Below are 13,232 nucleotides of genomic sequence, written 5' to 3' on the forward strand. Positions count from 1 at the left end.
TCACAAAGGATTCAGCAATGCTGGTTAAAATAAAGGCCACTTAACACACACAACAGGAAGAGAGAATCAAAATTCTCATCTCAGTGATGCATGCCCAACAATTTCCCTGAAAGACAAAATCCAGGGCAAGGTATTTCTGCCCATTGCTTTTGTGATTTGGAGGTCTTGTGAAAGGATCTTCATTTATTTGGTAGTTCTAGAACTGACCTACCCCTCACGTTGTGCTGAGTGGCCACTGAGGTTTATTCCTGGACTAAGGGAGCTTGTAATTGCATGTTTTTTCATTGGTGGCAGCTCAGTGGGAACTCTGAGAGGAGTCAGCTAGGGCTCCAGGTTTCTCATGGCCTCATTCATGCTGTTCTGAGCCAGGCAAAATCCCCAGGGACCCCCATGAACCCTTAAGTGATGGGCAGAGAGAATGCTGTTGTTTGACATGTATAACTCTGAATGACTATGAGATGACTATCAAGCAACATTGGTTTTGCAAACGAGATAACAGTCCGGTCTCCTCTCTGCTTTATATCCCAACATTAAACCGTCTTGTTACCTTCAGAATTAATCAATATCTGCCCTAGCCTGTTTGGCTCAGTGGGTAGAGTATCAGCCTGAGGACTGAAGGTTCCTGGGTTCAATTCCCAATTCCCTGTCAGGGCACATGCCCAGGTTACTGGCTCGATATCCAGTGTGGGGAGTGCAGGAGACAGCCAATCAATGCTTCTCTCTCATTCTCTCTCTCTCTCTCTCTCTCTCTCTCTCTCTCTCTCTCTCTCTCTCTCCCTTCCTTCCTCTCTAAAATCAATAAAAATATTTTTTAAAAGAATTAACAAATATCCCATTCATAAGCCTGGGCATACCTGTCCCTACAGTGCCCGGGGAAGGATAAATCCCCAAAGACATGCTCTTAAATGCTGCAGTTAGTGGTTCACAGTGAGCATGACAAGTCCTGCTCTCACCTCAGTCTAAGTCATTGTGGTAGGGCTCACTTGGCCTTCTTCCCTCCGCGTTATTTATTCACTGGAATGACCTCAACGCCACACCTGGACGGCGGCCATGTGCAATCCCTCTTGCTCACGGGGTGTGATGGGAGAGCTTTCTTGGGCTGAGTCCATCATCAGCTGGTCTCTCCGCTCAGGAGCGATCTTGGATTTCAGCACCACTGGAGGCACTAAAGTGGGACCATTTTTCTGTTGCCAGTTACTGCTCTGAGCATGCTTTGTTCTTCTTCCCTCCTGTCAGCATCCAGCTGTCTCAGGATCCCAGCATTTCCATGGCTGCCAAATCAAAATCTCTCTGGCTCTTTCCTCTTGTTCCTCTCAAAGCAGTTACTTCTCAGAGATCTATGACCTCATGTTTCATGCCTATGCCTGGCTCTCGGTTTTCTCCGTCCCTCTGCTGATCCACCCTCATTGCCCATACTCCCTGGATGCAGGTGAATCTGTCATTTGGAAAGCCCTCCCTGCTACCTTTCCCCACTGAAACCCTCCTCTCCTCCGAGACTCCTTACCTCCCACCATATCTGCAGATGCTTCCTATCGACATGGGCCCTTATGAACGCCCCTCTCCCTTCGAGTCCAGCCCCGTCTTGTTTTATGCATGTTTCTCTTTTTTTCTACATGATTACTTTATTGATGCTCTTATTTCCTTAAAGTCTAGTGCCTCTGAGGGCTGTTATTGGGACATTTTCCCTGTTTCCCCTTCTGCCTTCTTTACATAGAAGATCCAACTTAAAGATTTGTTGACTGACTGGTCCAAGGAGCCATAACAATACAGGCTGTGGCTATTAAAGGTCAAAACTCTGGAAATATTCAGAGCATCAAGACATATTTTAAGTAGAAGTAAGCAATTGTATAACTATGATTCTTCTTCACTTGACTGCACCAAGGTTTGCCATGATAAGCCCTCTATTTCGCTTTTGTAATGTGGCTTTTCCCGAGAGTGCACCGTTCTTATCGCACTGATTGTGTCTATTATGTAAAGAATAATTGATGAGACTCTTATATTAAAACAGGAATCGAAAACTTCTGGGTGCTTCTGGCACCCAGGTTGGAAGCGTGGAAATGAGATGGCAGCATTATGAACCATTGCCATAATTCTGGCTCTTTCTCTCCCAGCTTTCTCCCATTTCCTTCTGACATTTCTCTTTCCTAGACTGTAAGTTTGTCATGAAAGCTTGTCTCTCCCTTCTAACAAAAAGGTATAGACTTAAGTTTCCAAGGGTACCTGCTCGTCTTGAGACAGGCAGGGGTTCTCAAAGACTACTTGCAAATTACACGATCAAGTTTAAGGAGGCACAGGCGAGTGTTAGATCAATTCAGCGTTAAACTTAGAGCAGGTATCTGACCTATGCATTTTTACATGAAGCAAAACAAAAAATGCACATTGCTAGTCAACAGCAAGGGCTGGATACTGGGAGTCGGCACCTAATTCTTCAGCATCCTTAGACTCAGTGTGCGAGCAGCTATCAAGATCAGACATTGGATCCTGAGCATTGGGTGTGAAGTCACCTCTTCTTTGTAGTTAATGGTTCAGCTACCAGAAGGCAAACAATGGGCATTTGCATCTCTTTTGTGAGAATCTAGTATACCCACTCCAAAAGTTAAAAGATTCCCAACGAATTATTTTTAAAAAATGCACCACTGAAGCATGATTCTAGGGCTCCACAACATACTACTTCCAGCAGGGAACCTTTGAGCATTGGTACAAATGGTCTGCTCTGCCTCACTCTATTCCTGACCCACATTAGCTGTCATTCTTTGATGCCAGACATTTATATCAAAGAAGTCAAATGGGCATGTTTAACATTGGGTATATAAGCCAAAGACTCAAGTGTATTCACCCTACCAGTTTCCCTTCCTCCAGGACACAGAGCTAAACTACCATTCCCAGCTACCCTTGCAATGAGAACATGGGCAGAAGTGGTACAATTACTTCCGGGCCTAGGTCATCAAACAGCTCCTACATAACCATCTATTCCCCCTCTTTCCTCATCTGCCGTCTGGATGTCAACCCTCAGGAGACTGTGGAAGCCAACGGTTAGAGATGATAAGCCTGGGTCCCTGATGGCATCACCCAGTGAGGTTTGCAGGAAGGAGAGATAATCTTCCATTTGCTGACCTGAGGAGCTACAGGGAGCTATCTAATTAACATAGTTCACCTAGTCTCATTGAGGACTACACCTCAGGACACATTGTCACAAGTGGAAAGAGTATCTACAATCTACCAAGTGCCTGCTTTGTGCTGGACATTATACATACTAGGGATCTTACATGATCACATTCATCCTCATAACATTTCTGGGGTAGACACTCATACTATTATTTTTTATCTTATAGACAAGCAGACCAAGAGTTAAGGTTGATCAAAGTCCCACAATTAGTGTCATGGATTATATAATTGCCCCAGTTATTCACCCTCCTCTCTGCAAGATCAGGTCTCTACCTGTTGCTCTGTGACAGGCAGTACCTCACAGTGGGGAGAATGTACAACTCCGTCTCACTGACCATTGGCATTGGTGTGACATGTGTCTTCCCTGTGGCCAATGGGATGGGAGTGGCTAACTTGTGCCATATCTGAGCAGGACTTGCAAGAGCCGTTGCTTAATCTGGCATTCTCCTTTCCCTCTGACGCTGCAATGCAATGGCCCTGCTCCGACTGGGCACAAGGGGGCAGAGCCACAGCCGACCGGCGAAGGCATGTAGCGTGAAGGAGAAATAACCCTTCGTTCTGTAAGCCACGGTGTTGTTGGAATGGCTGCTGCCACCTTTAACCTAGTAAATGTATACACCTAGAGCGCGATGCTAATGCATTTGTGTGGACACCAGGGCCCGAGCTCTTAATCACCAGGCTGCCCCTCCCGAGCTCACGTTCCACTTTTACACGTTTCTGTTAGACGATACGAGAAACATATAAAACATCGTTTAAAAATCAATTCTCATTCTGGGCAGGAGAAAAGTGGACGCTGGGAAGTTTAAAGAGGAAACTGCTACAGCACCAGGCTTCAAACAGAATTTCTAGGTCCGTCTCTCACGTTGCACAGAACATGCTCTGATTTAGTCCCACAAAACAACTCTCGGCGAGAAGGATGCGGGTCTTTTTATCCGTAGATTCACTTGCGGGCTCATTTGGTAAAGTTTTCATAGCAGAAACCACATCCCTTTGCCTGGGAGTAGGACCAGTGAATACTGGTCAAAATCTAATCACTAAAAGAACTACCAGTACAATACGGATGTACTGTAGGTCCCCGGTCCTAAGCATAGTCATGAGAGGAAATGTGAACGTGAGACTGATCAAGGCTACAGTTTAGGGCAGTGGTCGGCAAACTGTGGCTTGCAAGCCACACGCGGCTCGAGCCACCGTTTACTGCTGTTGACTAATGAGTTTGCCAACCACTGACCTAGACTCTTGATTCCAATAATTACAGGCTGTTGTCGTTCCTTGTGATTAAGCCCCTATTCCACTGGTTTAGGGGAGAATGAAGATTCTTTTTAGGATGTCCTGGTCCTTCTGCATTTGAGGGAAATAACTTTATGTTATTGAGTAGAGGTAGTCAACTGACATCAATATGAGGAGAATACGGTGTTTTCTCAGACACGGGGCAGAATACCAGTAGAGCACCGACTGCCGTTATGATGACCTCTTCTCTTGTCAGGATCCTAATTCTTTCTAGAACTAATTATTTAAAAATACATTTAAAATGTATTTTTTATCCCAAATGACTTCATTTTCTTTTTCTATCTCTCTAAATACTTTCATTACAACTAAAAACAAAGTCTTAATTCAATAAAAGTGTCTCTATAATTTTTTATTTTAACTACCAATTCTCCTTTTATTGATATTAATGAAAAAAAAATTTGTAAAACTTCAGATGAACCAATTCTCTTTGGGACCTAAGTAACATTATTGAAAAAAAAGGAAATAAATCATAAATGCCATCTTAACAAGCAATAAATCCAAATCTGTTCCATTTAAACATCTCAATTTCACCAACTTTCAAGTTCCGATACAATGAATTAAAAAAACAACAACACCCTGCTCTGAGAAATGCCATCAATTTAAATTGGGTAAAAATATATAGCTGCTTTTCCCTAACACTTTTCCTCGCCTTAGCCTGCCTCTTGCTGGTACATTTCCTTCATTAATCCACATGTAACGTACAGATCATAGTGAAAGGAAGAAGAGCTTCGTCTGCACACCTGCTCATTCTGATGAAGAGGGCTTGTCTTGTTTTTATGAAGAGCCACAGGATCAACATTCTGCTCTTGAGGCAAGCAATACTTTCCATCTTTGAAAATCAGTGAAAGGAGTTAAGCTACCATCAGGTTACATTTACTTATTTTTAATCTCCAATGATTTCCCCGCCCCCCCCCTACTGATTATCAAACAGCTGTTCTCATGTCTTATTTTCCTTTTGTCCTGAAAAGCAGAGATAGTTTGTGAGAAGACAGGGAGGAACATGAGAGCAGATTCAGGCATTTGTGTTTATTCACAGAAACAGCCTATGCAGTACATAGAGACCTGGGCCATTCGAGCGGATATGTTATGTACTGGTGTTTATGAAATCCCAGGGTGCAGTATTACATTTCTAAAATAAATAAATAAATAAATAAATAAAAATAAAAAATAATAATTACAAAATGGCTCTGAGCGCACTAGGATACATGGTAAGTTGCTCTCCGTAACAAATCTGACTGAAATGGACAAACCAATGATTTCAGAGTGCGTGTTGACTGTCATCAGGATGCAATGACACTTTGCTCAGCAATTAACTGCCGGGGAAGGAGGCAAATCATAGTTTGGTAAATTAGCTCTGAACACACGGGCCTGCACTCTACCAGGATGGAGGCTCATTGATCCAGCAGTGGCGTGCCCTGGATCATTTACATTCTCATCTTTATAATTTAACTCATCAGAGAAACGGGACTTTAGAGCTCACCAATACACTGCTCTGCTTATTTAATAGTCCATGCCCTCGCGTGGCTCTGTCTCCCTGAGCGATCTCCAGCTCCCTGCCGCTGGCAGGATCGGATGGAACCGCGCCAGGGCCCAGCTGCTCTAAGTCATAACGCGCTGCAGCACTTCTGGCTTAACGTGAGAGCACAGCACTTCCTCACATCAAACCGGGATAAACGTGCCGGTGCCCATCATCGCGGGCGTGGGAGAAGCAGCGTGAGAGCGCACCCTTCGCCCAGCTTGGCAGGACATTGCTAGATTGCTTCTGCCTTCACCAGCGACCACAAAAACACACACACCAAAAAACAACAAAAAAAGACCCTCCCTCCCGCCAAAAGGCCGGAAGGCACAAACACGCAGCTTTAACCAAGTCCCCAGTGCACCATCGCCAGGCCAGCGAGGAAAGCCAGGGCCTGTCTTGTTTACCTCCCAAAGCAGCCAGCCAGAACCCGCCGAGGACCACACTGCGTAAGGGCACCCTCTGACAAGGAAAGCAGCCGGGCACATGCTGGAGGCTTCACTGCACCTCAGACCCTGCCCTGGCACCTCAGTGCCCCTTGTCACAACTCCCACCTCGAAACGCAACGCGGCTGTCACCTTCCCTGCCTTTTCCCTCATCAGCATCACTTGGGGGTGGGAGGGGGTGTACCAGGACCTATTACTAAGGGACAGAGACCAGCCTTGCCCAAGGTGAGGGCAGCACGCCAGAGGGACTTACCTGTGTCCCGGAGGGGTGTGGAAATGGACCTCGGGTGATAATAACCTGCCCTTCTTGCAGTTTCTCCCTTGTTTCTATTAGGAAGAGAGCCCTGCCCCTGTCTCCTAAGCCTGCCACCTCCTACACTCAGCCACGCTGCTCACACACTGGCTCGAAGACAGTCACCTGGCAGCATCTCCCTGACACGCCTTCCGCTTCCTGGGGCTCACCGGCCCTGCCCTGGAGTCCGCCAGGTCCCGCCAACAGTGAACTATATCTCCACTCTCCTGCGGGGGTCCCAGGACCCCTAGGCAGGCTGTGGCTGGCGTCTCACAGACCAGGATGTTCTCACAAGTGCCTTTCTACTATCTGCACCCTCCGCTCCCTCCCTCCCCCTGACAGTCAGGAAGGCCAGGGAGTGGAGGATGGATGGATGCTTTTGAAGCCAAAGGCTGAACTGAGAAAACTGTCCTCAGGGACTGATATTTGGTCTGTGCATGTGTGTGTGTGTGTGTGTGTGTGCGTGCGTGTGTGCATGAGTGTGTGTGTCCCCTTTCTCCCTTAAGGACCGGATCTTTTTTCATCCTCAGTTCATCTCTTGCTGTCTCAGGGCTCTTGGTTTTGAATAGCTACTCTGATGCACCGCCATGCGTGAAATGGATGGCTTGCAGCCTCCCTGTCCCACGCAGCTCCACGGAGGACCAGCTATCCTGATTCTGCCCGGGCCAGGGAGCCAGTCCTTTGGAGAAAGTGGCTGAAGGAGCTGGCACTGCTCGCTGGCCAGGGCTGCAGCCCGCGAGGGAGAGCGGGCGCTGTGCTCTGGCCTTGGTGCTGAACCCAGAACCGAGCCTAACATCTGTCCCCGGGCACCTTTGGGAGGTTGGCTGGGTCCTCAGTGACCCCCGAGGGTAGCTGGCCAGAAGTTGGGAAAAGCAGGTGCCCAGGACCCTCTGCAGGGCACGCGGCTGGTTTATTTTTTTGCCTGCAGCCGGGAAAGTTTTGTGCAATCTTTATTATTATTATTATTATTTTTTGTAACTGGAGCTGCCTTCTCCCCTCCCACCTGAGTCGCCATGGAGACTCGAGCTCTCTCTCCAGGCAAAATGGGCGAAGCTTGGTTGGCTCAGCCTGGACTGTGCAAGCCCCCCTCACCTCTCAGCAGCTCCCGGGCACCCAGTGCCACGGGCGTCAGCAGGGAGAGGCAGGCAGTGGCGGTGCCGTCAGGGACGTGGCTGGCATTGAACCCTGTTTTGTCAGGGGGCTCCCTCGGACCCGGACTGGCTGGCTTTGGATCAAAGCAGGCAGGAGACTCTCTAAACATATAATAACCTCCAACTCCCCAGCACGAGGTGGTGCTCCCCACCCCTGCCGTGTATAGGAGTGGAGGCGGGCTTCTTTGGAAAATTCTGGTGTTCTGCTTCTCCCCGAACCTCACCCCGAGGTTTCTGGGTGGCTGTCCCTGTTAAAATACGCCTCCTCCCCCAGGATCTCTCCATACCGAGCCCGATACCGATACCAGAGACAGACCTGTGGATCGCCCGAGGCTCACTGGGGTTGGAATGCTGATGCTGTGTCTGTCTAAACTGACCCACCTCCACGTCTCCCTGGGCATAGCAACATGCCCAGGAGGAAGCAAGTCAGCGGGTTCACCCGACTCCCCAAATGCCACAGGATCTCATTAGATCTGCAGGGACCCCCTCCCCCCAATAATCCACTGACTTTTAGAGAGAGCTTCTCCGCCACAGCTGTGGCCATCACCTCACACCTCGGGCTATGCCGATAGGACACAGCTGGGAGGCATTGTTCCATCCTCTGCCCTGACTCTGCACCCCTCACTTTTCCCTTCCCTCCTCCTCCTCCTCCTCCTCCCTCTCCCTCTCTCCTCCAAGCAAAGAAGAACAAAAATACAGCTTTCCACAGAGACAATGGGCTTCCCCCAACTGCACAGGACGGCGCCCCTGCCCGTTAGTGAAGCCGTGCCTCCGCCCTGGCTCAGCGGCTGGAATGCAGGAACATAAGGACCGGGGAGCTCCTAGCTCCGCGACTGGCGTGCGGACCCCCCTCCCCTCCAGCTGCGGCCGTTCCCAGTTGCTCATGAAAACCAAGTGAAGCAGATTTCCCTTCTGCTGGTTATGTAACGGCTTCTCCCTCACCCTGGCTTGGGCATCTCGTTTCTCCTCCGCGCGGAGGTGCCCGGGGCGGCAGGGGGGACCCGGGCAGAGGGGACGGGGCAGAGGGGAGCCGGGCAGAGAGGACCGGGCCGAGGGGACCCGGGCAGGGGGGACGGGGCAGAGGGGAGCCGGGCAGAGGGGACCCGGGCGGAGGGAACGGGGCAGAGGGGTCGGGGCAGAGGGGACCCGGGCAGAGGGGACCCGGGCGGAGGGGACAGGGCAGAGGGGACCGGGCAGAAGGGACCCGGGCAGAGGGGACCCGGGCGGAGGGGACCCGGGCGGAGGGGACGGGACGGAGGGAACGGGGCGGAGGGGACGGGGCAGAGGAGACCGGGCAGAAGGGACCCGGGCAGAGGGGACCCGGGCAGAGGGGATGGGGCAGAAGGGACCCGGGCAAAGGGGACCCGGGCAGAGGGGACGAGGCAGAGGGGACGGGGCAGAGGGGACCCGGGCGGAGGGGACGGGTCTCGGAGCGTCCTGACCACACGGGTGCCGGCGCCTCGCCTTCGAACAGGTCCCGCACCGCTTACCTGGCTGCAGACAGGGCGGCTTCACCCGATCATGGTCTCCCCTCCGGGCACGGAGCGAGGGCCGGGCATTGACTGCCCGACGGATGGATGGCGAGGGGAGGAAATAAAAAGAAGAGCGCAAAAAAAAGCAAACAAACAAAAAAGATCTGAAATCCTATGGTCGGAGGTCACAGCAGCCCCCGGAGGCGGTCAGGAGCCCCATCCTCCTCGCGGCGCCTCCGGCTCCGGGTCCGGCTCCCGGCCCCGCGGCTCCCGCCGCCGCCGCTGCCTCCCCGGCAGGTGCGGCCGCTCCGCTCCCCCGGCCGCGCGGGGCGCGGGGCGCGGGGCGCGGGCTGAGCGCGGGGGCGCGGGGCGGGCGGCGTGCGCTCGGGCGGAGGCGGGGAGGGAGCCCGGTGCGGGGAGAGGACAGGGCAGGAGCGGCGGAAAAAAACAAACAAAACCCGCGGCCGGAGGAAAAGTGCCGGGCCAGGAGGCCAGACGTCATGAAAGCCGCAGCTTCGGGGCCGCTGCTGAGCCCCAGCCTCCCGGCTGCGCCCGCCGCCGGCGCAGGAGCCGACGGAGCTGCCGGGGCCGCGGGATGGCAGCGCGCGCAGCGCCACCTGCTGGCGAGCCGCGGCCGCGCAGGGCCGCCCGGGGCGCGGGGGCGGGGGCGGGAGGGATGGAGCCTGAGACCCGGGCGCCCGCCCGCCGCCGTCCTCACCTTCCTGGTCGCTGGGAGCGGGTGGCACGACGCCGACCCCTCCCCAAACCCAGCCACCCCCTCCACCCCCAACGGGAACCTGGAGACATGGGGTGGGGGACCTTTGGGTGCAGCCGCTCGGTCCCCACCGTTACCCCGTGTCCCTCAGTCAGTCGTCGCCAGGGAAGAGCCTGGAGAGCAGGGAGGAGCCATCGCTCGGGGACCAGCGTTTCCCGCGGGTCCAAGGGGCTCCTCCTTAAGGGTTTGGTGACACCAGGAAAAGAGGGTCCGGTGGGTGGCGGACTCCCCGGCCGAAACGGAGTCAGCTCCGGGGACGGGAGCTGGGGTGCCGCTGTCCGCGTGGCCAGAAGGGGGCGCAGCGAGCGGCGGCTGGGAGGGGAGCACCACGCCCGCGGGCCCGGAGGGGAGCATCACGCCCAGGGCTTCTGGCGCACCGGGTCTCAGCCCGCCGCTCTGCTCCGCCCGCCAGGCCTGATGTCTCTGGTGGCGCTGGAGACAAAGGCACTGTGGCCTCTTTCACCAGTAACCCAGAGTGCCTTAAAGGGGGCTTTGTCCAGCCTTGGACGAGGCCTGCTCCTCCCTCTGATTAAATATATATTTATGGATTGACTGTAGCGAGGAAGGGAGACGGAGAGAGAGGTAGACATATCAACGTTGAGAGAGAATCGCTGGGAATCAAACCACGACCTCCTGGTTCATAGGTCCATGCTCAACCCTGATGGGCTTCCCTCCTTTGATTTTTTAAAATTTTAATTAATAATATATTTTATTGATTTTTTACAGAGAGGAAGGGAGAGGGATAGAGAGTTAGAAACATCGATGAGAGAGAAGCATCCATCAGCTGTCTCCTGCACACCCTCCACTGGGGATGTGCCTGCAACCAAGGTACATGACCTTGACCGGCATCGAACCTGGGACCTTTCGGTCCACAGGCTGATGCTCTAACACTGAGCCACACGGTCAGGGCCCTCCTTTGGCTTTTAACTGGCCTTGTGTGGGTTTCCAGGAAGCACCTCACCGTGCTCCCTTCTGCACCCCCTCTTTTCCTTAGGGTCATCACAAACAATACCCCCACAATTCCAAAGCCCCCCACAGCTGGCTTCTCCTCTGACAGTGCGCTGTTTTATGCCGTCTCTCCCCCGGGGGGCACATGGGCTGCAGATGTCAAGGTCTGAGCACTGAGTGCCGCCGAGCGCCGTTGGCTGGTAGTTTTGCCATGGCCCTTTCCATGACTGGCTGTTCGGTGCCACTTTGTAAGGCGGCTTTCCCTCACAGGACACAAAATCTGCCTCTCTAAGAAGGCGGCTTGATTCCATAGGCAGGGCTGATGGAGACCGCTCATCCCCAAGGTGATTTTACCCGGCGTCCATGCATCCCAATCACACAGCCCCCAGCCCCTCCCTCCGGAGTGCCTCCGGCCCTATACAAGGAAGGATGGCTTTGGTGTGGACAGGTGTCTCCTTCAATCATCATCATCAGCTGTGCACAGGCCGGCCACACACACACACACACACACACACACACACACACACACATGGCCTGGCGCTCATGTTGATTTCCCCCAAGGGGCTGTGCTCCCACTTGCGTCTCCTTCTGACTCACACAGCACAGGCGCAGCGGAGAGCAGGGTGTGTGACCTGTGACTTTTCTGCTCCGTGGTGCTCGCTGGAGCTAGGACTGGTGTCGGAGATGAAGAGGAACCATAAACAACTACGCTCCATGTGACGGAGGGATCCCGGAGGAAGGATTCGAGGGGCAGGATTTTGGGGAAAACAGCCCTTTGAGCATCCAAGGAATAACGCACACCGGCTACTTGTCTGCTCTGCGAAGCTGCTGAACCTTTCCGCTGAGTTCGATTCCGTAAGGTCCCACCTGCAGGATTTCACCGAGTTTCTTTCTCACGACACATCAGACCGAGTGCGTAAGGAAGAGAGCGTCATGACCTGTGTGTCTCCTTTGAACACTTCGCAAAGCCCTGGACTGGGAGCAGCTGCCGGGTACCTGGGCTGCAGCTCCTGCAGGAGCCAGGGTTAACTGAGATGGATCACAGGAACGCGGCAGAGACTAGAGTAGGGGTGTCGAACTCAATCAGAGAAGGGGCCAAAATCTAAAATCCAGCCTAAATCGCGGGCCGAATGGTTTACTGAACAGTCATAAACTGACAATGTCATAAACTGACAGCGGAGTGCAGTGATGACAGCGCGGTGTGGGCCACATTGCAAGGCCTGGCGGGCTGGATTTGGCCCGCGGGCCTTGTGTTTGACACATGTGGACTAGAGCAATCGGCTTCACGGAGTCCATTCCCGGCCGAGCTCAGACAGCGATGGGCTGTGGCTGGAACTCGGAGTCGCCATGACCTCCGAGAGCCAGGCAAGCCGGGCAGACAGAATCCGGCCCCTTGAGCTCCCTAGAGCCCGGCCTCTCAGGCTCCACGGGTCTCAGCACGCCTGGCATCTCACATGCATCTGTTCAGGACTTCAGATCAAGGCCAGGCCTGGGGGGGTAGGAGGCGGAAGGTCCCAAGCCTTTAGCGCCTCCCACCTCCGGGTAGATTAGTGCTCCAAAGCCGGCACAGACCGGGCTTTTAGGATTGATTGATCCTCTTATAGATGAAGCTGGATTTCCCCTCACACATCAGACCGTAATGGAGGCTTATTAGTAGCGCAATTGACAAACCGAATTACCTCCGCTGGGTTTCATTTGGTTGTGGGTCATCTCATTCTTCTCCGTCATTGATTGTGGCAATCTACAATGCGAGCTACGTCCTCTGCCCGCGTGCAGCTCTGGCCGGGCTGTGGGCAGGCCCACGCCAGAACGAAGGGTCCCGGGTCCCAAGGTACATGCCCTTGACTGGAATCGAACCCGGGACCCTTCCTGTCTGGCCTCTGCCTTGCCTTCACTCCTGCCTCCTTATTTCACAGTGAAGAACGTAGGCTGCTGTGGAGGGAGAGCCAGCTCCTCTCCCATTTCACAGCCCCCGCCCCCTCTCTCCACCAAAAATCAAAACCAAAAGACCCAACACAGGAAACAGCATCTTTAAAATGCTGAGAAGCTATCATTTTTACATAATTTATTTTAATGATAAAAGGACATCCTTAAGAATATAAAGAAAGAGCCCAGCTAGTGTGGCTCAGTGGTTGAGCATCAACCTATGAACCAGGAGGTCGAGGTTTGATTTCAAGTCA

The 13,232-nt window shown here is 52.9% G+C and overlaps 1 protein-coding gene across 1 annotated transcript in view; it reads right to left on the minus strand.

Moving 5' to 3' along the window:
- Positions 1-9,880, minus strand: part of KCNJ6 (potassium inwardly rectifying channel subfamily J member 6) — a 136,387-nt gene extending 126,507 nt beyond the window's left edge. Inside the window, exon 1 of the mRNA XM_084873680.1 lies at positions 9,348-9,880. The gene's annotated coding sequence lies outside the window, so the exon portion shown is untranslated. The remainder of the gene's footprint in view (positions 1-9,347) is intronic.
- Positions 9,881-13,232: the final 3,352 nt, after the last annotated feature.

The sequence above is a fragment of the Pipistrellus hanaki genome (assembly GCF_964339955.1).
Source record: "Pipistrellus hanaki genome assembly, chromosome: 2".
Taxonomy (NCBI): domain Eukaryota; kingdom Metazoa; phylum Chordata; class Mammalia; order Chiroptera; family Vespertilionidae; genus Pipistrellus; species Pipistrellus hanaki.